This window comes from Callithrix jacchus, chromosome 20 (genome assembly GCF_049354715.1).
Source record: "Callithrix jacchus isolate 240 chromosome 20, calJac240_pri, whole genome shotgun sequence".
Taxonomy (NCBI): Eukaryota; Metazoa; Chordata; class Mammalia; order Primates; family Cebidae; genus Callithrix; species Callithrix jacchus.
Window position 1 is genome coordinate 51,293,323 of NC_133521.1, and position 26,286 is coordinate 51,319,608.

Here is a 26,286-nt window from a genome sequence, read left to right on the forward strand (position 1 = left end):
TATTCAATTCGGGTAAAATTAGACTTTCGGTATTTTACATGAGAGGGCATATTGAGTTGGTGTATATACTCCAAAACAGAGTAGAAAAGGGCATTGTGTATTTTGTCAGAATGATTATATTCAGAGCAATTTTGCTTTTAACATTGGGGTGCCTAGATAATATTTAGATTATTTTCGATTCACGTAAAATTAGAATTTTGGTATTTTACATGAGAGAGCATACTGAGTTGGTGTATATACTCCAAAACAGAGTGGATAAGGGCATTGTATATTTTTTCTGACAGATTATATTCTGAGAAATTTTGCTTTTTACATTGGGGTGCCTAGATAATATTTAGATTTTTTTCGATTCGCTTATATATAGAATTTATGTATTTTCTATTAGATAGCATATGGAGTTGGTGTATATACTCCTAAAAAAGGTAGAATAGGGCATTGTATATTATTTCTGACAGATTATATTCAGAGCAATTTTGTTTTTAACATTAGGGTGCCTAGATAATATTTAGATTTTTTCGATTCGGGTAAAATTAGAATTTCTGTATTTTACATGACTGAGCATATGGAGTTGGTTTATATACTCCAAATAAGAGTAGAAAAAAGTATTGTATATTTTTTCTGACAGATTATATTCAGAGCAATTTCCTCTTTAACATTGGGGTAACTAGGTAATATTTTTATTTTTTCGATTCGGGTAAAATTAGAATATCTGTATGTTACATGAGGGAGCATACTGAGTTGGTGTATATACTGTAAAACAGAGTAGAATACGGCATTGTATATTTTCTCTAACAGACTATATTCAGAGCCATTTTCTTTTAACTTTGGGGCGCATTGTTATTATTTAGATTTTATTCGAATTGCGTAAAATTAGAATTTCGGTATTTTACATGAGAGAGCATATTAAGTTGGTGTATATACACCAAAACAACGTAGAAAAGGGCATTGGATATTTTTTCTGACAGATTATATTCGGAGCAATTTTGCTTTTAACATTGGATTGCCTAGATAATATTTAGATTTTTCTCTATTCGCTTAAATATAGAATTTCTGTATTTTACATGAGAGAGCATATGGCGTTGGTGTATATAGTCCAAAACAGAGTAGAATAAAGCATTGTATATTTTCTCTAACAGACTATATTCAGAGCCATTTTATTTTAACTTTGGGGCACGTAGATATTATTTAGATTTTTTTCTATTCGCGTAAAATTAGAATTTCGGTATTTTACATGAGAGAGCATACTGAGTTGGTGTATATTCTCCAAAACAAAGTAGAATAGCGCATTGTATATTTTCTCTAACAGACTGTATTCGGAGCCATTTTCTTTTACTTTGGGGTGCCTAGATAATATTTAGATTTTTTTCGATTCACGTAAAATTAGCATTTCTGTATTTTACATGAGAGAGCATATGGAGTTGTATTATATACCCCAAAACAGAGTAAAATAGGGCTTTGTATATTTTTTCTGACAGATCATATTCAGAGTAATTTTGTTTTTATCATTGGGGTGCCTAGATATTATTTAGATTTCTTTCGATTTGCATAAAATATGAATTTCGGTATTTTACATGAGAGAGCATATAGAGTTGGTGTATACACTCCAAAACAGAGTAGACAAGGACATTGTATATTTTGTCAGACATATTATATTCAGAGCAATTTTGCTTTAAACATTGCAGTGCCTAGATAATATTTAGATTTATTTCGATTCAGGTAAAATTAGAATTTCGGTATTTTACATGAGAGAGCATACTGAGTTGGTGTATATACTCCAAAACAGAGTAGAATTGGGCATTGTTTATTTTTTCTGACACATTATATTCAGAGGAATTTTGATTTTAACATTCAGGTGCCTACATGATATATAGATTTTTTTCGATTTGCTTAAATATAGAATTTCTGTATTTTACATGAGAGAGCATACTGAGTTGGTGTTTATACTGTAAAACAGAGTAGAATATGGAATTTTATAATTATTGTGACAGATTATATTCAGAGCAATTTTGTTTTTAATATTGGGTTGCTTAGATAACATTTAGATTTTTTTCGATTCACGTAAATGTAGAATTTCTGTATTTTACATGAGAGAGCATACTGAGTTAGTGTATATACTCCAAAACAGAGTAGAATAAGGCATTGTATATTTTTTCTAACAGACTATATTCAGAGCCATTTTCTTTTAACTTTGAGGCGCCTAGATATTATTTAGATATATTTTGATTCACCTAAAATTAGAATTTCGGTATATTACATTGGAGAGCATATTGAGTTGGAGTATATACCCAAAAACACAGTAGAAAAGGGCATTGTATATTTTTTCTGACCAAATCTATTCATAGCACTTTTTCTTTTAACGTTGGGGTGCGTAGATAATATTTAGATTTTTTTCGATTTGCTTAAATATAGAATTTTTGTATTTTACATGAGAGAGCATATGGAGTTGGTGTATATACTCGAAAACAGAGTAGAAGAGGGCATTGTATATTTTTTCTGACAGATTATATTCGGAGCTATTTTGTGTTTATCTTTGGGGTGACTAGATAAAATTTAGATTTTTTTCGATTCGCTTAAATATAGAATTTCTGTATTTTACATGAGAGAGCTGGTAAAGTTGGTGTATATACTCAAAAACAGAGTGGAATAGGGCATTGTATATTTTTTCTGACAGATTATATTCAGAGCCATTTTGTTTTTAACATTGGCGTGCCTAGATAATATTTAGATTTTTTTCGATTCGGGTAAAATTTGATTATCTTTATTTTACACGAGAGAGCATACTGAGTTCCTGTATATACTCCAAAACATAGTAGAATAAGGCATTGTATATTTGTTCTAACAGACTATATTTAGAGCCATTTTCTTTTAACTTTGGGGAGTGTAGATATTTTTTAGATTTTTTTTATTCACTTAAAATTTGAATTTGTGTATTTTACATGAGAGAGCATATTGAGTTAGTGTATATACTCCAATACAGAGTAAAAAACGGTATTGTATAATTTTTATGACAGATTATATACAGAGCAATTTTGATTTTAACATTGGGTGCCTAGATAATATTTAGATTTTTTTTGATTCACGTAAAATTAGAATTTCTGTATTTTACATGAGAGAGTATACCTAGTTGGTGTATATATTCCAAAACAGAGTAGAATAGGGCATTGTATATATCTTTTGACAGATTATATTCATAGAAATTTTGTTTTTAATATTGGGGTGCCTAGATTGTATTTATATTTTTATGATTCGGGTAAAATTAGAATTTCTCTACTTTACATGAGAGAGCATATTGAGTTGGTGTATGTACTACAAAACAGAGTAGAAACGGGTATTGTATATTTTTTCTGACCGAGTATATTCACAGCACTTTTGCTTTTAACGTTGGGGTGCGTAGATAATATTTAGATTTTGTTCGATTCGCTTAAATATAGAATTTCTGCTTTTTACATGAGAGAGCATGTGAAGTTGGTGTATATACTCGAAAACAGAGTAGAATAGGGCATTGTATATTTTTTTTGACAGATTATATACAGAGAAATTTTGTTTTAAACATTGGGGTGCCTAGGAAATATTTAGATTTTAACAATTCTGTTAAAATTAGAATTTCGTTATTTTACATGAGAGAACAGACTGACTTGGTGTATATCCTCCAAAACAGACTGGAATAAGGCTTTGTATATTTTCTCTAACAGACTCTATTCAGAGCTATTTTTTTTTAACTTTGGGGCACCTACATATTATTTAGATTTTTTTCAATTCACGTAAAATTAGAATTTCGGTATTTTGCATGAGAGAGCATATTGAGTTGGTGTATATACTCCTAAACACAGTAGAAAAGGGCATTGTGTATTTTTTCTGACAGATGATATTCAGAGCAATTTTGCTTTTAACATTGGGTTGCCTACATATTATTAAAATTTTTCCGATTGGCTTAAATATAGAATTTCTCTCTTTTACATAAGAGAGCATGTGGAGTTGATGTATATACTCCAAAACAGGGTAGAATAAGGCATTGTATATTTTCTCTGACAGATTATATTAAGAGCAATTTTGCTTTTAACATTAAGGTGCCTAGATAATATTTAAATTTTTTCGATTCGCTTAAATATAGAATTTCTGTATTTTACATGAGAGAGCATACGGAGTTGGTGTATATACTCCAAAACAGAGTAGAATACGTCATTGTATATTTTTTCTTACAGATTATATTCAGAGCAATTTTGTTGTTAACATTGGGGTGCCTAGATAATATTTAGATTATTTCGATTTTGTTAAAATTAGAATTTCGGTATTTTACATGAGAAAGCATACTGAGATGGTGTATATAATTTTAAACAGAGTAGAACAAGGCATTGTTTATTTTTTCTAACACACTATATTCAGAGCCATTTTCTTTTAACTTTGGGGCGCCTAGATATTATTTAGATTTTTTTTGATTCACGTAAAATTCGAAATTTAGAATTTTACATTAGAGAGCATATTGAGTTGGTGTATATAATCCTAAACAGAGTAGAAAAGGGCATTGTATACATTTTCTGGCAGATTTTCTTGAGAGCAATTTTTCTTTTAACATTGGGCTTCCTAGATAATATTTAGATTCTTTTCGATTCGCTTAAATATAGAATTCCTTTATTTTACATGAGAGCGCATATGGAGTTTGTGTATATACTCCAAAACAGAGTAGAATAAGGCATTGTATATTTTCTCTAACAGACTAAATTCAGAGACATTTTCTTTAAACTTTGGGGCACCTAGATATTATTTAGATTTTTTTTGATTCGCCTAATACTAGAAATTCGGTATTTTACATGACAGAGCTTATTGAGTTGGTGTATATACTCCAAAACAAAGTGGAAAAGGGCATTGTATATTATTTCTGACAGATTATATTCAGATCAATTTTGCTTTTAACATTGGTGTGCCTAGATAAAATTTAGATTTTTTTGATTCGCTTAATTATAGAATTTCGGTATTTTACATGAGAGAGCATATTGAGTTTGTGTAGATACTCCAAAACAGAGTAGATTAGGGCATGGTATATTTTTACTGACAGACTATATTCAGATCAATTTTGCTTTTAACATTGGGGTGCCTAGATAATATTTAGAATTTTTTCGGATCCCTTAAATACAGAATTTCTTTATTTTACATGAGAGAGCATATGGAGTTGGTGTATATACTCCAAAAAATAGTAGAGTAGGGCATTGTATATTTTTTTTGAGAGATTATTTTCAGAGCAATTTTGTTTTTAACATTTGGGTGCCTAGATAATATTTAGATTTTTTCGATTTGGGTAATATTAGAATTTCTGTATTTTACAAGAGAGCGCACACTGAGTTGGTGTATATACCACAAAACAGACTAGAAAAAAGCATTGTATATTTTTTCTGACAGATTATATTGAGAGAAATTTTGTTTTTAACATTAAGGTGCCTAGATAATGTTTAGAATTTTTTCTATTCCCTTAAATATAGAATTTCTGTATTTTACATGAGAGAGGATATAAAGTTGTTGTATGTACTCCAAAACAGAGTAGAAAAGGGCATTGTATATTTGTTATGACAGATTATATTCAGAGCAATTTTGTTTTTAACATTGGTGTGCCTAGATAATATTTAGATTCTTTCGATTGGGGTAAAATTTGAATTTCGGTATTTTACATGAGAGAGCATATTGAGTTGGTGTATATACTCCTAAACAGACTAGATTAGGGCATTGTATATTTTTTATGAAAGATTATATTCAGAGACAAATTGGTATTAACATTCGGGTGCCTAGATAATATTTAGATTATTTTCGATTCATGTAAATTTAGAATTTTGATATTTTACATGAGAGAGCATACTGAGTTGGTGTATATACTTCAAAACAGATTGGAATAGGGCATTGTATATTTTTTCTGACAGATTATATTCACAGAAATTTTTCTTTTTCATTGGGGTGCGTAGAGAATATTTAGATTTTTTTGGGTTCGCTTAAACATAGAGTTTATGTATTTTCTATTAGACAGCATATGGGGTTGGTGTATATACTCCAAAACAGAGTAGAATAGGGCATTGTATATTTTCTCTGACAGATTGTATTCAGAGCTCTTTTGTTTTTAACATTGGTGTGCCTAGATAATATTTAGATTTTTTCGATTCGGGTAAAATTAGAATTTCTGTATTTTACATGAGAGAGCGTACTGAGTTGGAGTATATACTCTAAAACAGAGTAGAATAAGCTATTGTATATTTTTTCTAACAGACTATATTCAGAGCCATTTTCTTTTAACTTTGGGGTGCCTAGATATTATTTAGATTTTTTTCGATTCGCGGAAAATTAGAATTTCGGTTTTTTTTCCTGAAAGAGCATATGCAGTTTGTGTATGTACTCCAAAAAAGAGAAGAATAAGGCATTATATATTACTTCTGACTGATTATATTCAGAGCAATTTTGTTAATAACATAGGAGTGCCTAGATAATATTTAGATTTTTTCGATTCGAGTAAAATTAGAATTTCTGTACTTTACATGAGAGAGCATATGGAGTTGGTGTATATACTCCATAAAAGAGTAGAATAGGGCATTGTATATTTTATCTGACAGATGATATTCAGAGAAGTTTTGTTTTTAACATTGGTGTGCCTACAGAATATTTAGATTTTTTTGATTCGGGTAAAATTATAATTTATGTATTTTACATTTGAGAGCATATTGAGTTGGTGTATATACTCCAAAAAAGAGTAGAATAGGGTATTGTATATTTTTTCTGACAGATTATATTCAGAGCAATTTTGTTTTTGACATTGAAGTGCCTAGATAATATTTAGATTTTTTTCGATTCGCTTAAATATAGAATTTCTGTATTTTAGATGAGAGAGCATATGGAGTCGGTGTATATACTCCAAAACAGAGTAGAATAGGGATTGTATATTTTCTCTGACAGATTATATTAAGAGCAATTTTGTTTTTAACATTGGGTTGACTAGATAATATTTAGATTTTTTTCGATTCGGGTAAAATTAGAATTTCTGTATTTTATATGAGAGATCATACTGAGTTGGTGTATATACTCCAAAACAGAGTAGAATAAAGCATTGTATATTTTTTCTAACAGACTATATTCGGAGCCATTTTCTTTTAACTTTGGGGCGCCTAGATATTATTTAGATTTTTTTCGATTCGCGTAAAATAAGAATTTCGGTATGTTATATGACAGAGCATATTTAGTTGCTGTATATACTCCAAAACAGAGTAGAATAAGGCATTGTATATTTTTTCTGACAGATTATATTCAGAGAAATTTTGTTTTAAACATTGGGTTGACTAAATAATATTTAGATTTTTTTGATTCGGGTAGAATTAGAATTTCTGTATTTTACATAACAGAGCATATTTTGTAGGTATATAAACAACAAAACAGAGTAGAAAAGGGCATTGTATATTTTTTCGGACATATTATATTCAGAGCAATTTTTCTTTTAACATTGGGATGCCTAGATAATATTTAGATTTTTCTCGATTCATGGAAAATTAGAATTTCTTTATTTTACATGAGAGAGTATATGGAGTTGGTGTATATACTACAAAACCGAGTAGAAAAGGGCATCGTATATTTTTTCTGACAGATTGTATTCAGAGAATTTTTTTTTTTAACATTAGGGTGCCCAGAAAATATTTAGATTTTTTTCGATTTGCTTAGATATAGACTTTCTGTATTTTACATGAGAGAGCATACTGAGTTGGTGTATATACTCCAAAACAGAGTAGAATAAGACATTGTATATTTTTTTCTAACAGACTATATTCAGAGCCATTTTCTTTTAACATTGGGGCGCCTAGATATTATTTAGATTATTTTTGATTCACCTAAATTTAGAATTTCGGTACTTTACATGATAGAGCATATTGAGTTGGCATATATACTCCAAAACACAGTAGAAAAGGGCATATTATATTTTTTCTAACAGATTATATTCAGAACAATTTTGCTTTGAACACTGGGGTGCCCAGATTATATTTACATTTTTTCCGTTCCTGTAAAATTAGAATTTCTGTATTTTACATGAGAGAGCATATTGAGTTGTTGTATATACTACAAAACAGAGTACAAAAAGGGCATTGTATATTTTTTCTGACAGATTATATTCAGTGCAATTTTGCTTTCATCATTGGGGTGCCTAGATAATATGTAGATTTTTTTCGAATTGCTTAAATATAGAATTTCTTTATTTTATACGAGAGAGCATACTGAGTCGTGTATATACTCCAAAACCGAGTAGAATAGAGCATTGTATAATTCTTGTGACAGATTATATTCAGAGCAATTTTGTTTTTAACATTGGGGTGCCTAGATAATATTTAGATTTTTTTCGATTCACGTAAAATTAGAAATTAGGTATTTTACATGAGAGAGCATACTGAGTTGGTGTATATACTCCAAAACAGAGTAGAATAGGGCATTGTATATTTTCTCTAACAGAATATATTCAGAGCCATTTTCTTTTAACTTTTGGGCGCCTAGATATTATTTAGATTTTTTTCGATTCACGTAAATTTACAATTTCGGTATTTTAAATGAGAGTGCATATTGAGTTGGTGTATATACTCCAAAACAAAGAAGAAAAGGGCATCATATATTTTTTCTGACAGATTATATTTAGAGAAATTTTTGTTTTAACATTCGGGTGTCTAGGTAATATTTAGATTTTTTTGATTCCCGTAAAATTAGAATTTCGGTATTTTACATGAGAGAGCATACTCAGTTGGTGTATATACTCCAAAACAGAGTAGAATAAGGCATTGTATATTTTTTCTGACAGATTATATACAGAGCAATTTTTCTTTTAACATTGGGGTGCCTAGATAATATTTAGATTTTTTTCGATTCGCTTAAGTATAGAATTTCTGTATTTTAAATGAAAGAGCATATGGAGTTGGTGCATATACTCCAATACGGAGTAGAATAAGACATTGTATATTTTTCCTAACAGACTATATTCAGAGCCATTTTCTTTTAACTCTTGAGCGCCTAGATATTATTTAGATTTTTTTCGATTCGCGTAAAATTAGAATTTCGGTATTTTACATGAGAGATCATATTGGGTTGGTATAGATAACTCCAAAACAGAGTAGAAAAGGGCATTGTATATTTTTTCAGGCAGATTATATTCAGAGCAATTTTGCTTTTAACATTGGAGTGCCTAGATAATATTTAGATTTTTTGGATTCACGTAAAAGTAGAATTTCGGTATTTTACATAAGAGAGCATACTGAGTTGGTCTATATACTTTTAAACAGAGTAGAATAGGGCATTGTATTTTTTTTAATAGACTATATTCAGAGCCATTTTTATTTAACTTTGTGGCACCTATATATTATTTAGATTTTTTTTGACTCACGTAAAATTAGAATTTCGGTGTTTTACATGAGAGTGCATATTAAGTTGGTGTATATACGCCAAAAGAGAGTAGAAAAGGGCATTGGATATTTTGTCTGAAAGATTATGTTCCGAGTAATTTTTCTTTTAACATAGTGGTGTCTAGATTATATTTATATATTTTTTTAATTCGCTTAAATATTTAATTTTGGTATTTTACATGAGAGAGCATATGGAGTTAATGTATATACTCCAAAACAGAGGAGAATAGGGAATTGTATATTTTTTCTGACAGATTATATTCAGAGCAATTTTGTTTTTAACATTGGGGTGCCTAGAAAATATTTAGATTTATTCGAATTGGGTAAAATTAGAATTTCTGTATTTTACATGAGAGAGCATACTGAGTTGGTGTATATACTCCAAAAATGAGTAGAATAAGGCATTGTATATTTTTTCTAACAGACTATATTCAGAGGCATTTTCTATTAACTTTGGGGCACCTAGACATTATTTAGATTTCGTTCGATTCATGTAAAACTAGAATTTCAGTATTTTACATGAGAGAGCATATGGGGTTGGTGTATATACTCCAAATCAAAGTAGAATAGGGCATTGTATATTTTCTCTGACAGATTATATACAGAGTAATTTTGTTTTTAACATTTGGGTGCCTAGGTAATATTTAGATTTTTTCGATTTACGTAAAATTAGGATTTCTGTATCTTACATGAGGGAGCATACTGAGTTGGTGTATATACCCCAAAACAGATTAGAATAAGCCATTGTATATTTTTTCTGACAGATTATATTCAGATAAATTTTGCTTTTAACATTCTGGTGCCTAGATAATATTTAGATTTTTTTCGATTCGCTTAAATATAGAATTTCTCTATTTTACATAAGAGAACATATGGAGTTGGTGTATGTACTCCAAAACAGAGTAGAATCAGGCATTGTATATATTTTATGACAGATTATATTCAGTTCAATTTTATTCTTAACATTGGGGTGTCAAGATAATATTTAGATTTTTTCTATTCGGGTAAAATTAGAATTTCGGTATTTTACATGAGAGAGCATACTGACTTGGTGTATATACTCCAAAACAGAGTAGAATAAGGCATTGTCTATTTTTTCTAACAGACTATATTTAGAGCCATTTTCTTTTACCATTGGGACGCCTAGATATTATTTAGATTTTTTTCCATTCTCGTAAAATTAGAATTTTGGTATTTTTCATGAGAGAGCATACTAAGTTGGTGTATATACTCCAGAAAAGGGTGGAAAAGGGCATTGTATATTTTTTCTGACAGATTATTTTCAGAGCAATTTTGGTTTTATCATTGCGGCGCCTCGATAATATTTAGATTTTTTTCGATTCACGTAAAAATCTAATTTTGGTATTTTATGTGAGAGAGCACACTGAGTTGGTGTATATACTCCAAAAGAGAGTAGAATAAGGCGTTGTATATTTTTTCTGACAGATTATATTCAGAGCAATTTTGCTATTAACATTGGGGTCCCTAGATTATATTTAGATTTTTTTTGATTCGCATAAATATAGAGTTTCTCTGTTTTACCTGAGAGAGCATATGAAGTTGGTGTCTATACTACAAAACAGAGTAGAATAGGGCATTGTATATTTTTCTGACAGATTATATTCACACCCATTTTCTTCTAGCTTTGGGGCACCTAGATATTATTTAGATTTTTTTTTATTCGCCTAAAGTTAGAATTTCGGTATATTACATGAGAGATCATATTGAGCTGGGGTATATACTCCAAAACAGAGTAGAAAAGGCCATTGTATATATTTTATGACAGATTATATTCAGAGCAATTTTGCTTTTAACATTCGGGTGCCTAGATTATATTAAGATTTTCGTTGATTCATGTAAAATTAGAATTTCGGTATTTTACATCAGGGAGCATATTGAGTTGGTGTACATACTCAAAAACAAAGTAGAATAAGACATTGTATATTTTTTCTGACAGATTATATTCAGAGCAGTTTTGCTTTTAACATAGAAGTGCCTAGATAATATTTAGATTTTTTTCAATTCGTTTAAATACAGAATTTCTGCATTTTACAAAAGAGAGCATATGGAGTTAGTGTATATACTCCAAAACAGAGTAGAATAAAGCATTGTATATTTTGTCCGACAGATTATATTCAGAGCAATTTTGTTTTTAACATTGGGGTGCCTCGATAATATTTAGATTCTTTCGATTTGGGTAAAATTAGAATTTCTCTATTTTACATGAGAGAGCAAACTGAGTTCGTGTATATACTCAAAAACAGAGTAGAATAAGGTATTGTATATTTTTTCTAACAGACTATATTCAGAGCCATTTCCTTTTAACTTTGGGGCGCCTAGATATTATTTAGATTTTTTTCAATTCGTGTAAAATTAGAATTTCCGTATTTTACATGAGAGAGCATATTGAGTTGGTGTATATACTCCAAAACAGAGTTGAAAGGGGCATTGTATATTTTCTCTGACAGATTATATACAGAGAAATTTTTCTTATAATATTAAAGTGCCTAGATAATATTTAGATTTTTTTCGATTCGCTTAAATATAGAATTTCTGTATTTTACATGAGAGAGCATATGGAGATGGTGCATATACTCCAAAACAGAGTAGAATAGGGCATTGTTTATTTGTTCTTACAAACTATATTCAGAACAATTTTGTTTTTAACATTGGGGTGCCTAGATATTATTTAGATTTTTTTCAATTCACGTTAAATTAGAATTTCGGTATTTTACATGAGAGAGAATACTGAGTTGGTGTATAGAATCCAAAACAAAGTAGAATAAGGCATTGTATATTTTTTCTAACAGACTATATTCAGAGCCATTTTATTTTAACTTTGTGGCGCCTATATATTATTTAGATTTTTTTCGATGCACGTAAAATTAGAATTTCGGTATTTTACATAGTGTGAATATTTAGTTGGTGTATATACGACAAAACAAATTAGAAAAGGGCATTGTATATATTTTCTGAGAGATTATATTCAGAGCAATTTTGCTTTTAACATTGTGGTGCCTAGATTGTATTTAGATTTTTTCGATTTGCTTAAATATAGAATTTTGGTATTTTACATGAGAGAGCATATGGGGTTGGTGTATATACTCCTAAACAGAATAGAATAGGGCATTGTATATTTTTTTCTGACAGATTATATTCAGAGCAATATTATTTTTAACACTGGGGTGCCTAGATAATATTTAGATTTTTTCGATTCAGGTAAAATTTGAATTTTTGTATTTTACATAAGAGAGCACACTGAGTTGGTGCATATACTCCAAAACAGAGTAGAATAAGGTAATGTATATTTTTTCTAACAGACCATATTCAGAGTCATTTTCTTTTAACTTTGTTGCACCTAGATATTATTTAGATTTTTTTTGATTCACGTAAAATTTGAATTTCGGTGTTTTACATGAGAGAGCATATTGAGTTGGTGTATATACTCCAAAACAGAGTAGAATAGGGCATTGTATATTTTTTCTGAGAGATTATATTTAGAGCAATTTTGTTTTCAACTTTGGGGTACCTAGATAATTTTTAGATTTTTTGGATTCGTGTAAAATTAGAATTTCTACATTTTACATGAGAGCATACTGAGTTGGTGTATATACTCCAAAACAGAGTAGAATAAGGCATTGTATATTTTTTCTAACAGGCTATATTCAGAGCCATTTTCTTTTAACTTTGTTGCGCCTAGATATTATTTAGATTTTTTTAGATTCACGTAAAATTTCAATTTCAGTATTTTACATGAGAGAGCATATTGAGTTTTTGTATATACTCCAAAACAAAGTAGAATAGGGCATTGTATATCTTTTCTAACAGATTATATTCAGAGCAATTTTGTTTTTAACATTGGGTTGCCTAGATAATATTTGGATTTTTTTCGATTCGCTTAAATATAGAATTTCTGTATTTAACATGAGAGAGCATATGGAGTTGGTGTATATACTCCAAAACCGAGTAGAATAAGGCATTGTATATATTTTCTGGCAGATTATATTCAGAGCAATTTTGTTTTTAACATTGGCGTGTCGCGATAATATTAAGATTGTTTTGATTCGGGTAAAATTAGAATTTCGATATTTTACATGAGATAGCATATTGAGTTTGTGTATATACTCCAAAACAGAGAAGAATCAGTCATTGTATATTTTCTCTGACACACTATATTTAGAGCCATCTTCTTTTAACTTTGTGGCGCCTAGATATTATTTAGATTTTTGTCAATTCGCCTAAAATTAGAATTTCGGTATTATACATGAGAGAGCATATTGAGTTGTTGTATATAGTCCAAAACAGAGTAGAAAAGGGCATTGTATATTTTCTCTGACCGATTTTATTCAGAGCAATTTTGCTGTTAACATTGGGGTGCCTAGATAATATTTAGATTTTTATCAATTCACGTAAAATTAGAATTTCGGTATTTTACATGAGAGAGCATATAGAGTTGGTGTATATATGGCAAAACAAAGCAGTAAATTGCATTGTATATTTTTTCTGACATATTATATTCAGAGAAATTTTTCTTTTAACATTGGGTTGCCTAGATAATATTTAGATTTTTTTCAATTCGCTTAAAAATAGAATTTCTGTATTTTACTTGAGAGATCATATGGCGTTGGTGTATACACTCCAAAACAGAGTAGAATAAGGAATTGTATATTTTTTGTTACAGACTGTATTCAGAGCCATTTTCCTTTAACTTTGGGGAGCCTAGATATTATTTAGATTATTTTCAATTCAAGTAAAATTAGAATTTTGGTATTTTACATGAGAGAGCATACTGAGTTGGTGTATATACTCCAAAACAGAGTAGAATAGGGCATTGTATATTTTTTTGGACAGACTATATTCAGAGCAAATTTGCTTTTAGCATTGGGGTGCCTAGATAATATTTAGAATTTTTTCGATTCGCTTAAATATAGAATTTCTGTATTTTACATGAGAGAGCATATAGAGTTAATGTATATACTCCAAAACAGGGTAGAATAGGGCATTTTATATTTTGTCTGACAGATTATATTCAGAGCAATTTTGTTTTTAACATTGGGGTGCCTAGATAATATTTAGATATATTTCGATTTACGCAAAATTAGAATTTCGGTATTTTACATGAGAGAGCATACTGAGTTGGTTTATATACACCAAAACAAAGTAGAATAAGGCATTGTATATTTTTTCTGACAGATTATATTCAGAGCAATTTTGTTTTTGACATAGGGGTGCCTAGATAATATTTATAATTTTTTTAAGTCTCTTAAATACATGATTTCTGTATTTTACATGAGAGAGCATATGAAGTTGGTGTATAGTCCGAAACAGAGAAGAATCGGGCATTGTATATTTTTTCGGACAGATTATATTCAGAGCAATTTTGTTTTTAACATTGGGGTGCCTAGATAATATTTAGATTTTTTCGATTCTTATAAAATCAGAATTTCTCTATTTTACAAATCATAGAATATTGAGTTGGTGTATATACTACAAACAGAGTAGAAAATGGTATTGTGTATTTTTTCTGACAGATTATATTCAGAGCCATTTTGCTTTAAACATTGGGGTGCCTAGATAATATTTAGATATTTTTCGATTCACTTAAATATAGAATTTCTGTATTTTAGATGAGAGAGCATATGGAGTCGGTGTATATACTCCAAAACAGAGTAGAATAAAGCATTGTATATTTTCTCTGACAGATTATATTCAGAGCAATTTTGTGTTTAACATTAGGTTGACTAAATAATATTTAGATTTTTTCGATTCGGGTAAAAGTAGTATTTCTGTATTTTACATGAGAGATCATACTGAGTTGGTGTATATACTTCAAAACAGAGTAGAATAAGGCATTGTATATCTTTTCTAACATACTATATTCAGAGCCATTTTCTTTTAACTTTGGGGCACCTAGATATTATTTAGAATTTTTTCGATTCGTGTAAAATTAGAATTTCCGTATTTTACATGAGAGAGCATATTGAGTTGGTGTATATACTCCAAAACAGAGTAGAATAAGGCATTGTATATTTTTTCTGACAGATTATATTCAGAGGAATTTTGTTTTAACACTGGGTTGACTAAATAATATTTAGATTTTTTGGATTCGGGTAGAATTTGAATTTCTGTATTTTACATGACAGAGCATATTTTGTTGGTGTATAAACTACAAAACAGAGTAGAAAAAAGCATTGTATATTTTTTCGGGCATATTATATTCAGATAAATTTTTCTTTTAACATTGGGGTTCCTAGATAATATTTAGATTTTTCTCGATTCGCGGAATATTAGAATTCCTGTATTTTACATGAGAGAGCATATGGAGTTGGTGTATATACTACAAAACAGAGTAGAAAAGAGTATTGTACATTTTTTCTGACCGATTTTATTCAGAGCAATTTTGATTTAAACATTGCGGTGCCTAGATAATATTTAGAAGCTTATCGATTCACTTAAAATAAGAATTTCGGTATTTTACATGAGTTAGCATACAGAGTTGTTGTATATACTCCAAAACAGAGTAGAATAGGGCATTGTATATTTATTCTGACATTATATTCAGAGAAATTTTGTTTTTAACATTGGGGTGCCTAGATAATATTTAGATTTTTTTCGATTCGCTTAAATATAGAATTTCTTTATTTTATATGAGACAGCATACTGAGTTGGTGTATATACTCCAAAACAGAGTAGAATAGGGCATTGTATAATTTTCCTGACAGATCATATTCAGAGCAGTTTTGTTTTTAACATTGGGGTGCCTAGATAATATTTAGATTTTTTTCGATTCACGTAAAATTTTAATTTCGGTATTTTACATGAGAGAGCATATTGAGTTGGTGTATATACTACAAAACCGAGTAGAAAAGGGCATTGTATATTTTTTCTGACAGATTATATTCAGAGCAATTTTTTTTTTTACATTGGGGTGCCCAGATAATATTTAGATTTTTTTCGATTAGCTTAAATATAGAATTTCTGTATTTTAAATGTGAGAGCATACTGAGTTGGTGCATATACTCCAAAACCGAGTCGAAAAGTGCATTTTATAATTATTCTGACAGATTATATTCAGAGCAATTTTGTTTTTAACATTGGGTTGCCTAGATAATATTTAGATTTTTTTCAATTCACGTAAAATTAGAATTTCTGTATTTTCATGAGAGAGCATACTGAGTTGGTGTATATACTCCAAAACAGAGTAGAATAAGACATTCTATATTTTTTCTAACAGACTATATTCAGAGCCATTTTCTTTTAACGTTGGGGCGCCTAGATATTATTTAGATTATTTTTGATTCACCTAAAATTAGAATTTCAATACTTTACATGAGAGAGCATATGGAGTCGGTGTATATACTCCAAAACAGAGTAGAAAAGGGCATTGTATATTTTTTCTAACAGATTATATTCAAAACAACTTTGCTTTGAACAACTGGTGTGCCTAGGTTATATTTACTTTTTTTCCGTTCTTGTAAAATTTGAATTTCTGTATTTTACATGAGAGAGCATATTGAGTTGGTGTATATACTACGAAACAGGGTAGAAAAGGGCATTGTATTTTTTTTCTGACTGATTATATTCAGAGAAATTTTGCTTTAACTTTGGGGTGAATAGATAATATTTAGATTTTTTTTCGATTCGCTTAAATATAGAATTTCTGTATTTTACATGAGAGAGCATATGGAGTTGGTGTATATACTTCAAAACAGAGTAGAATAGGGCATTCTATATTTTTTCCGACAGATTATATTCAACCCAATTTTGTTTTTCACATAGGGGTGCCTAGATTATATTTAGATTTTTCGATTTGGGTAAAATTATAATTTCTGTATTTTACATGAGAGAGCATATTGAGTGTATGTATATACTACAAAACAGTGTAGAAAATGGCATTGTATATGTTTTCTGACAGACTATATTCAGAGCAATTTTGCTTTTAACATTGTGGTGCCTAGATAGTATTTAGATTTTCTTCGATTTGCTTCATTATAGAATTCTTTTATTTTACATGAGAGAGCACATGGAGTTGGTGTATATAATCCAAAATAGATTAGAATAGGGCATTGTATATTTGTTCTGACAGATGATATTCAGAGCAATTTTGTTTTTAACATTGGGGTGCCTAGATAATATTTAGATTTTTTCGATTCGGGTAAATGTAGAATTTCTGTATTTTACATGAGAGAGCATACTGAGTTGGTGTATATACTCCAAAACAGAGTAGAATAAGGCATTGTATATTTTTTCTGACAGACTATATTCAGAGCCATTTTCTTTTAACTTTTGGGCGTCTAGATATTATTTAGATTTTCTTCGATTCGCGGAAAATTAGAATTTCGGTATTTTACCTTAGAGAGCTTATTGAGTTGGTGTATATACAACACAACAAAGTAGAAAAGACCATTGTATATTTTTTCTGATGGACTATATTCAGTGCAATTTTGCTTTTAACATTGGGGTGCCTAGATAATATTTAAATTTTTTTCGATTCTGTTAAATACAGAATTTTCGTATTTTACATGAGAGAGAATATGGAGTTGGCGTATATACTCCAAAACAGAGTAGAATAGGGCATTGTATATTTTTTCTGACAGATTATATTCAGAGCAACTTTGTTTTTAACATTGGTGTGCCTAGATTATATTTAGATTTCTTCGATTCGAGTAAAATTTGAATTTCTGTATTTTACATGAGAGAATGTAGGGAGTTGGTGTATATACTCCAAAACAGAGTAGAATAAGGCTTTGTATGTTTTTTCTTACAGACTATATTCAGAGCCATTTTCTTTTAACTTTGGGCGCCTAGATATTATTTAGATTTTTTTCGATTCGCGCCAAATTAGAATTTCGGAATTTTACATGACAGAGCATATTGAGTGGGTGTATATACTACAAAACAGAGTAGAAAAGACCATTGTATATATTTTCTGATAGATTATATTCAGCGAAATTTTGCTTTTAACATTGGGGTACCTAGATAATATTTAGATTTTTGTCGATTCGCTTAAATATAGAATTTCTGTATTTTACATGAGAGAGCATATGGAGTTGGTGTATATACTCCAAAACAGAGTAGAATAGGGCGCTGTATATTTTTTCTGACAGATTATATTCAGAGCCATTTTGTTTTTAACATTGGGGTGCCTAGAGTATATTTAGATTTTTGCGATTTGGGTAGGATTAGACTCTGTATTTTACATGAGAGAGCATACTGAGTTGGTGTATATACTCCAAAACAGAGTAGAATAAGGGATTGTATATTTTTTCTAACAAACTATATTCAAAGCCATTTTCTTTTCACTTTGGGGCGCCTAGATATTATTTAGATTTTTTTTGATTCACGTAAATTTCGAATTTCGGTATTTTACATTTGAGAGTATACTGAGTTGGTATATATACTACAAAACAGAGTATAATAAGGCATTGTATATTTTTTCTGACAGCGTATATTCAGAGCTATTTTGCTTTTAACATTAAGGTGCCTAGATAATATTTAGATTTTTTTCAATTTGCTTAAATATAGAATTACTGTATTTTACATGAGAGAGCATATGGAGGTGGTGTATATACTCCAACACAGAGTAGAATAAGTCATTGTATATTTTATCTGACAGATTTTGTTCAGAGCAATTTTGTTTTTAATATCCAGGTGCCTAGATCATATTTAGATTTTTTCGATTCGGGTAAAATTAGAATTTCTGTATTTTACATGAGAGAGCATACGGAGTTGCTTTATATACTCCAAAACAGGGTAGAATAATGTATTGTATATTTTACCTAACAGACTATATTCAGAGCCATTTTTTTTTAGCTGTGGGAGCCCTAGATATTATTTAGATTTTTTTCGATTTGGGTAAAATTAGAATTTCGGTATTTTACATGAGAGAGCATATTTAATTGGTGTATATACTGCAAAACAGAGTCGAAAAGGGCAATTTATATTTTTTTATGACAGATTATATTCAGAGCAATTTTCCTTTAAACATTGGGGTGCCTAGATAATGTTTAAATTTTTTTCGATTCACGTAAATTAGAATTTTGGTGGTTTACATGAGAGAGCATACTGAGTTGGGGTATATACTCCAAAAAGGAGTAGAAATAGGTATTGTATATTTTTCCTTAGAGACTATATTCAGAGACGGTTTCTTTTAATTTTGGGACACCTAGATAATACTTAGATATTTTCGATTCACGTAAAATTAGAATTTCCGTATTTTACATGAGAGAACATATTGAGTTGGTGTATATACCCCAAAACAGAGTAGAAAAACACATTGTATATTTTTTCTGACAGATTATATTCAGAGCAATTTTACTTTTATTATTCGGTTGCCTGGATAATATTTAGATTTTTTTCGATTCACGTAAAATTAGAATTTCGGTATTTTACAAGAGAGAGCATACTGAGTTGGTGTATATACTCCAAAACAGAGTAGAGTAAGGCATTGTATATTTATTCTGACAGATTATATTCAGAATAATTTTTCTATTAACAATAAGGTGCCTAGATAAAATGTAGATTTTTTTCGATTCGCTTAAATATAGAATTTCTGTATTTTACATGAGAGAGCATATGGAGGTGGTTTATATACTCCAACACAGAGTAGAATAGGGCATTGTATATTTTTTCTGACAGATTCGGTTCAGAGCAATTTTGTTTTTAATATTGGGTTGCCTAGATCATATTTAGATTATTTCGATTCGGGTAAAATTAGAATTTCTGTATTTTACATGAGAGAGCATACGGAGTTGTTGTATATACTCCAAAACAGAGCAGAATAAGGTATTGTATATTTTATCTAACAGACTACATTCAGAGCCATTTTCTTTTAGCTGTGGGACGCCTAGATATTATTTAGATTTTTTTCGATTCGCGTAAAATTAGAATTTTGGTATTTTACATGAGAGAGCATATTTAGTTGGTGTATATAATGCAAAACAGAGTAGAAAAGGGCATTGTATATTTTTTATGACAGATTATATTCAGAGCAAATTTCCTTTTTACGTTGGGGTGCCTAGATAATATTTAGATTTTTTTCGATTCGCATAAAATTAGAATTTTGGTAGTTTACATGAGAGAGCATATTGAATTGGTGTATATACTCCAAAAGAGAGTAGAAAAGGGCATTGTATATTTTTTCTGACAGATTATATTCACAGCAATTTTGCTTTTAACATTGGGGTGCCTAGATAATATTTATATTTTTTTCGATTCGCATAAAATTTGAATTTCCGTACTTTCTATGAGAGAGCATACTGAGTTGGTGTATATAATCCAAAGCTAAGTAGAATAAGGCATTGTATATTTTTTCTAACAGTCTACATACAGAGCCATTTTCTTTTAACTTTGGGGCACCTAGATATTATTTAGATTTTTTTCGATTCACGTTAAAATAGAATTTCTGTATTTTACATGAGAGAGCATACTGAGTTGTTGTATATACTCCAAAACGGAGTAGAATAAGGCATTGTATATTTTTTCTAACAGACTATACTCAGAGCCATTTTCTTTTAACTTTGGGGCGCCTAGATATTATTTAGATTTTTTTTGATTCGCATAAAATTAGAATTTCGGTATTTTACATGAGAGAGCATATTGAGTTGGTGTATATACAACAAAACAAAGTAGAAAAGAGCATTGTATATTCTTTCTGACAGATTATATTCAGAGCAGTTTTGCTTTTAACATTCGGGTGCCTAGATATTATTTAGATTTTTTCTATTCGCTTAAATATAGAATATCTCTGTTTTACCTGAGAGAGCATAAAGAGTTGGTGTATATACTCCAAAACAGAGTAGAATAAGGCATTGTATATTTTTTCTTACAGACTATATTCAGAGCCATTTTCTTTTAACTTTGGGGCGCCTAGACATTTTTTAGATTTTTTTTGATTCGCATAAAATTAGAATTTCGATATTTTACATGAGAGAGCATATTGAGTTGGTGTATATACACCAAAACAGAGTAGAAAAGGGCATTGTAAATTTTTTTTTCACAGATTATATTCAGAGCAATTTTGCGTTTAACATTGGAGTACCTGGATAATATTTAGATTTTTTTTCGATTCGCTTAAATATAGAATTTCTGTATTGTATATGAGAGAGCATATGGTGTTCTTTTATATACTCTAAGAAAGAGTAGAATAGGCCATTGTATATTTTTTCAGACAGATTGTATTCAGAGCAATTATGTTTTAAACATTGGGTTGGCTAGATAATAGTTAGATTTTTAAAATTTGGGTAAAATAAGAATTTCTGTATTTTACATGAGAGAGCATACTGAGTTGGTGTATCTACTCCAAAACAGAGTAGAAGAAGGCATTGTATATTTTTTCTAAGAGACTATATTCAGAGCCATTTTCTTTCAATTTTGGGGCGCCTAGATATTATTTAGTTATTTTTCGATTCACGTAAATGTAGAATTCCTTTATTTTTCATGAGAGAGCATATAGAGTGTAAAAAACGGCATTGTATATTTTTTCTGACAGATCACATTCAGAGCAATTTTGCTTTTAACATTGGGGTGCCTAGATAGTATTTAAATTTTTTTCGATTCGTTTCATTATAGAATGTTTTTATTTTACATTAGAGAGCACATGGAGTTGGTGTATATACTGCAAAACAGAGTAGAATAAGGCATTGAATATTTTCTCTGACAGATTATATTCAGAGGAATTTTGCTTTTAACATTGAGGTGCCTATATAATATTTAAATTTTTTTCGATTTGCGTTAATTTAGAATTTTTGTATTTCACATGAGGGAGCATATTAAGTTGGTGTCTATACTTTTCAACAGAGTAGAAAGAGCATTGTAGATTTTTTCTGAGAGATTATATTCAGAGCAATTTTGCTTTTAATATTGGGGTGCCGAGATAATATTTAGATTATTTTCGATTCGCGTAAAATTAGAATTTCTGTATTTTACATCAGAGAGCATATTGAGTTGGTGTATATACTCCAAACAGAGTAGAAAAAGGCATTGTATATTTTTTCTAACAGATGCTATTCAGTGCAATTTTGCTTTTAAGATTGGGGTGCCTAGATAATATTTAGATTCTTTTATATTGGCGTAAATTTAAAATTTGGTTACTTTGCATGAGAGAGCCTATTTATTTGGTAGATATACTCCAAGAAAGAGTAAAAAAAAGCATTGTATATTTTCTCTTACACACTATATTATGTGCAATTTTGCTTTTAACGGTGGTGTACATAGGAAATATTTATATTTTTTGTAACCGCGTAAATTGAGAATTTAAATATTTTACATGAGAGAGCTTATTCATATGGTGTATATACTCCCAAACAGTGTAGAAAAGGTCATTGTATATTTTTTGGAACAGATTTTCTTTAGAGCAATTTTGTTTTTAACGTTGTGTTTCATAGATAATATTTATGTATTTTTTTATCTGCGTAAGTTTAGAATTTTACTATTTTACATGAGAGAGCATATTGATTTGGTGTATATACTCCAAAAGAGTGTAGAAAAGGGCATTGTATATTTTTTCATACAGATTATCATTAGAGCAATTTTCCTTTCAGCATTTGGGTAAATAGATAATATTTATATGTTTTTCTATTCACGTAAATTTAGAATTTTGGTATTTTACATGGCAAAAAATATTGAGAATGTGTATATACTCCAAAAGAATATAGAAGAGGGCATTGTATATTTTTTCTAACAGATTATTTTTCGAGCAATTTTGCTTATATCATTCGGGGACACAGAGGATATTTATATTTATTTCTAACAGCGTAAATTTAGATTTTCAGTATTTTACATGAGGGAGAATATTGAGATGCTATATATACACCATAAGAGAGTAGAAAAGAGCATTGTATTTTTTTTCTAACAGAGTATCTTCCACGCAATTTTGGTTTTTACATTGGGGTGCAGAGAGAATATTTATATTTGTGTCTAACCACGTAAATTTAGAATTTTTGTATTTTACATGTGAGAGAATATTGAGATTGTGTATATACTAAAAAAGATAGTAAAAAAAGCATTGTGTATTTTTTCTAACAGAGTGTCTTTAGAGTAATTTGGTTTTTAACATTGAAGTCAAAAGGAAATACTTACATTTTCTCTATCCACATAATAATAGAATTTCCATGTTTTACAAGAGGGAATATGGAGATGGTGTATATACTTTAAAACAGAATAGAAAAGGGCATTGTATATTTTTTCTAACAGAGTATTGTCAGAACAATTTTGTTTTTAACGTTGGGGTAAAAAGAGAATATTTATATTTTTAGTAATTTTGTGTTTAACATTTGTGTTAAAATGAGTATGTATATATTCTGTAACCGCATAAAATTAGAATTTCCATATTTTACAAGATAGAGAATATTGAGTCGGTGCGTATACTTTAAAACATAGTAGAAAATTGCATTGTATATGTTTTCTATCAGAGTGTCTTCAGAGTAAATTTTTTAAGGTTAAATTAGAGTATTTATATTTTCTGTAACTGCATAAAAATAGAATTTTTGTATTATACAAGACAGCCAATATTGAGACGGTGTATATACTTTAAAATAGTGTAGAAAAGGGCCTTGTATATTTTTTCTAACACAGTATTTTCATAGTAATTTACATTGTGTGTGGGGAGAAAATTTATCAAATCCCTTTGGACATATTCTCCCTCTCCCCTGTTTTTCTCTTTGCTCACTATTGAATCATGTTCAGGTGTCTTGATTTCTTGTCTTTTCCCGATGAGCATTTTAGCTTCTGTCCACTTCTACTTTCAGAATTCTTCAGCTACCAAGACCCACCTCCTCAGAGAGTTGCTGGAGATTTTAGTAACAAAAATTTTCTCTGTCACATTTAGGAGACGTGCTTCCTTATCTTAATTCTATCAAGCTGGGTGAATTTACACAAAACACTTTATATCTTAGAACCAGTTTCCTCTCTGTAGAATGTAGCTAACCTCTATTCTGTGGTCACAAGGATAATCAAAATAAAAAATAATCATAGTTAATATGTGTGGCTTACTAACCATGTTCTAGAAACCATGTCAAGTGCTTTCTGCAGATGGTTCCACTTTTATTATACTATTGGAACTATCGTCAACCCTACTTCGCAGACTACTAAATTGAGTGTCTGAGCTGCTAAGCCACTTGTCCAACGATATACAGCCAGTAAGTAACAGAATGAGGATCAGCATTTGAGATAGAAATATTCTAGACAAAATGTACTGTTACAGTGAAACTAGAGTGGTATCATCTCAGATAAGCGTTCATGCCTGTTCGCTTATCGAATTGGCTGAATACATTCAATGCATTCAGGAGATTGGGAGACATTGTTTAAATTTTCCCCAAAACCCAGAAGAACTCAAAAGTACTCATTGTCTTGGCCTTATTGGTATTTGACTATGAATACAATAGATCCCACAGAAGCAAGTCTAGTAGAGTGGCCTTGGAAAAAGGCTGGGATTTAGGAGCAGGTTTAGGCAACTCAAGCCTTCTCGGCTTCCATTTTCTCATCTGTACTTTCATAATTCTGATTTTTAAGAGCACCTTTGTTGAAAGTAAAGGTTCAGTGAAACAGCACAGATGAAGTCCTTCCTATTTGGTCTGGCAGGTAGTAGTTGCTCAACACGTCTTGTCTATTAATGACGACCACAATGATCATAGTGGACTAATAATGAATTGATAAAATATGATTATGTAAGTTCAAATGAGTTTTGATCTCGCCCCCTCCTCTGTTTCAGAGGCTGTATGGTTTTTATTTTCTACATGGTATGGCTTAACGTTGGCAGGTGGGGGATTTTGATAGACACATGATAAAATCAGAAGCCCCAAGACTTGTATTTTCATCACAGAAATGTATTACTTCCTTGAGTTGTGACCTGGAGAGAGTTACTTTGTCTAAGTTAACCTTACTTGTAAAAATAATCATAAATATACCTGCCCTTTCTCGTCATCTCAGCCTCTCCGCAGTCAGTGTGAGGTACCATTGGTATAGTGTATATGAAGGGGTTTGCAAGCTCTGGAGTGCTGTATGTATGCTATTTTGCCTCTTCAATTGTGAGTAGTGTTTTCCCATTCTCCTTAAATGACCCAACACTACGCTCTTGGTAAAATAAATGCATTTGTGCATGAACATTTGGCAAATAATAAGAGCTGTATTTGCAAGAATCTTTCCCTTGAACAGCCAAGTGAGCCACTATGAGCTGCACTGTAGCAGTGACATTTACAATAATTTGTTCAGAAGAGCAATTGCCAACTTGCTTATTTGACTAGTATGGAGTACTATACGTTGTTTAGGGTGATGAGATCAGTAAACCAGCAATTTGGTAGAGCCATCAGAGAAGAGGATGAAAAGAAATGAATATCTGAGATCCTGAGTTTCCAATCAGATCAAGAAAAAGAAGCCTATAAGAATAGGTCCCATTTATTTGGGGGAGAAACATACACCGCTTTGTATGAAGGCTTCATTTTCTAGGAATATTTTCTAATGCTTTCAAAAACATTGTGATATATGTAGGACTATTCCCATTTTACAGATGAGAAAACTGAGGCTATGAGGTTTAAGTCACTAGTCTGCTCCTTCTTCCATTCTGGTTTTTAGATAATGGTGCCACCACCTATCCAGTCACACAAGCCAAAGTCCTATGAGTGAGCTCTGGTTTATCCCTTTCTCTCTCACTTCTCATATCCAACTTACCATTCAGGCCTGCTGATTTTAGTTCTTAAATATCCCTTAGCTTCTGTTTTTTCTTTCCATTAAAATTCTCATTGCAGCCCTTCTGTGGATTACCTCCTGGCCTTCCACCTGTGTGTCTGTGTCCATGTTGTCTCCAGTCTGTCCTCCACATAAGTCAGACCATGCCCCATACCTCCCAGTCCTTCTTAGAATGAGGACAAACCTCCTCACCATGGCCACA